Source organism: Leopardus geoffroyi, chromosome B3 (assembly GCF_018350155.1).
Source record: "Leopardus geoffroyi isolate Oge1 chromosome B3, O.geoffroyi_Oge1_pat1.0, whole genome shotgun sequence".
NCBI lineage: Eukaryota > Metazoa > Chordata > Mammalia > Carnivora > Felidae > Leopardus > Leopardus geoffroyi.
This window is the reverse complement of record NC_059337.1, coordinates 18,981,661-18,984,914: the sequence shown is the minus strand read 5'-3', so window position 1 is coordinate 18,984,914 and position 3,254 is coordinate 18,981,661. Positions and strand designations below refer to the sequence as shown.

Genomic DNA, 3,254 nt, shown 5'->3' with positions numbered 1-3,254 from the left:
ACCCTTAAAAAGAAGGTTTTGATAAAATATGGGAAATGCTGGATTAGAAATCTAAGACATTTTTTTTGTGAGATTTGTCAGAACTTTAATATGAATAACATGGAGACATTTCACTGGGAAGAAAACAGATGTAAGGTGTAGTTTTCTGAATTTCTTTTCTTTTTTTTTACAGTCTAGAGGTTTGTTTGTTTGGGTTTTTTTTTATACTATCATGCCATGAATGAATAGAGAATGGGTTCCAGAAGCCCAGGCTCCTTTCCATTGGTTCTCACAAAGTGAGCTTCTCTGGATGGAGCAGGCTGGTGCTTCAACTGAACCCAAGTATCTTTCTCTTTGGCTTCCTTCACTTTCTGATCATTTTCCTTCACATGCTTCAGGAAGCTACCTCAGCTCTGTGAGTGTTTAATATGATCAATCCATACATTAATTCTCTCGGCAAGAATCTTGCCTGTAACTTGTTTGTTTTCAATGATGTCAACAGCATGCTGGGTGACATTGCAGACTGTGCCAGTCCTCCCATGGTAACATTTGTGGGGTATTTCGTTTTTGAACAGTGCCCATTCCCTTGATGTCTCCAATATCACCTTTCTTAGAGATATGCATGTATGTGGCCAAAGGAACAACTCCATGTTTTCTAAAAGGCCTACAGAACATATAGCAAGTGCCTCTCCACTTTCCTTTTGTGTTGGTCATTTTGGCAAATTACTGGAAGATGGCAGAACTTGCTGAAGTTTCTCAGGGTGGAAGAAGCAAGACCAAGACACCTGTTTTGGCTCCGGCTTCCCCTCCTCACAAATACCTTCCTGCTGTTCACTCTGCACAAAGGTCCTTTCTCTCCTTGACAACCTCCAAGGTCAACATAATCACCACCCCCCACATACTCCTACCTTACTCACTTTCTAATATTATAATTATCTTAATTTCTGATTTACCCACTGTTCTAGGATCTCCCTATGTGTAGGGAGTATTGGGGATCCCCTCAGCCAACACAGTGCCCGAGAAATGGTGGTGCCCAGTGTTTGTGGAAAACTGTCCAGTGCTTACTGATCTAGGTAGGAAAAGTTGAAGCAGACCAAATAGTGCCTTGTGCTATTTGCCCACACTCTGAATGTACTTCCCTCTCCCCTCTCTTGCTCCTCAGACCACCACACCCTGGAATCAGCCTCAGCACCCCCACCTACAGAACTCCTACTCATTTGCCAATGACCCAAATCACTAAACTCGCCCTGGTGTGTTGCAGTTTTCAATGGACTCAACTTCTGGTCAGAAGTCTACACAGCTGCCCCTCTGTCTTTCCCAAAGCCTCTCACCCACAACCCCACCTGGTTCTCTTCCCACTGGCCACTCTGTCCTATGCCTTCACCCTTCCAGTCAGTTCTGCCACTCCCCTTTCAGGTTTGGCCTGATTCTCCTCTCCTGCCCTGGGCTCTTCCTCAGTGAGTTTTCTTTGCAGCTCCTCCCGTGGCTTTGGCCCCACTGCATCCTCTGATAATTCCCTCATGGTCTGCCTCCCTCAGTCCTCTTCTCCAAGATCCCGGTCTGATTCCACCAACTGTCCACTTGACAAATACACTCTGATATCTCACTGGGGTCAAGTATTTTCCCACAGTCCTAGATGGCACCACTATTCACGGCCATCCACCCACTCACTCACCTCCCCAGCTTTGCCAACAGTTAGCCCCCGTAAATATGTCTCTTTTTAAAATCGTTAACATTTAAAAAAAATTATACTGTGATAATATTTCACATGAGATTTACCCCCTTAACATTTTTTTTAAGTGCACACTGCGGTATTGTTAACTACAGTCACAGTGTTGTACAGAAGACCTCCAGAACTTCTTTATCTTGCATAATTAAGACTTTATGCCTTTTGATTCCCCATGCCCCATTTCCCCCTCCCTCCAGCCTCTGCTTTTTGCTCTCTGCTTCTATGAGTTTCACAATTTCAATGACCTTGTCTGAGTGGATTCATACAGTGTTTGCCCTTCTGTGACTGGCTTATGTTACTTTACATAATGTCCTCAAGGTTCATCCATGTTGTCACATATTGCAGGATTTCCTTCTTTTTTAAGGTTGAATAATATTCCATTGTATGCATAGACCATAACTTCTTTATCCATTCATCCACTGATGGACATTGAGTTTGTTTCCAGTACTGTGAATAATGTTGTAATAAACTCTGGGGTTCTACTATCTCTTCAAGATCCTGATATCAGTCCTTTTGGGTATGAAACCAGAAGTGGGATTGTTGGATCATATGGTGTTTCTATTTTTAGCTTTGCAGGAAGTTGCCATACTGTTTTCTACAGTAGCTGCATCATTTTGCATTCCCACCAACAGTGCACAATATTTCCAATTTCTTCACATCCTGGCCATTACTTGTTTTCTCTTTCCTTCCTTCTTCCTTCATCCCTCCCTCCTTCTCTTTCTTCCTCCTTCCCTCCTCCCTTCTTCCCTTCTCCCTCTCTTTCTTTCTTTCTTTCTTTCTTTCTTTCTTTCTTTCTTTCTTCTTTCTTTCTTTCCTTCTTTCTTTCTTCTTTCTTTCTTTCTTTCTTTCTTTCTTTCTTTCTTTCTTTCTTTTTCGTTCTTTCCTTGATAATAGTCATCCTGACAGGTGTGAGGCGCTATCTCATGGTGCTTTGGCTTTACATCTTTCTGGTGATTAGTGACACTAACCATCTTTTTTAGTTACCCCCTTTTCTCTTGGTCCCCAATGCTGCCACCCAACCTGGACTCCACCCTCTCTTGCTCGGATTCTTACTAGAGCCAGAGCCTCCAAACAGGCCTCCCCTTACTTATCCATACTTCTACTCATGCTCTGCACAAGCAGAAAGGTCTTTCTAAATATAAACCAGTCGTGATGAGTATAAACCCTCTGATAAATTTCTTCCATTACTCTTGAGATAAAGCGAACATCCCTAGTGTAGACCCTCCACCTCATCAATGTGTTTCCAGCTGCATCTCTGGCTTCCCACAGGTCAGGCTCGCCAGCTTTTGTGGGTCGCTCTTCCCACCCTCTCCCTTCTTGCATCACTTACCCAAATTGTTCCATCTAACTCTGTAAGTCCTTTGGAGTTCAGTTCTGAACTGTCCTTTGGAGTGTGTTCTGATAGCCAGCAGGACTTAACATCTGGAATGTTATAAGTCAACAGCTCTGCTCCGAGGGCGGGAGGGCTAGAGGACAACGGGAGGGAGAGTTGTTGAGCCCCGGAGGACAGAGCTCAGCTTGGCGGGGAACAAAGGCGCTCGCCAGC

At 43.9% G+C, this 3,254-nt stretch overlaps 1 pseudogene; it reads right to left on the bottom strand.

The window, feature by feature from the left end:
* Window positions 1–209: 209 nt before the first annotated feature.
* On the bottom strand, window positions 210–696 carry LOC123582041 (annotated as a pseudogene).
* Window positions 697–3,254: the final 2,558 nt, after the last annotated feature.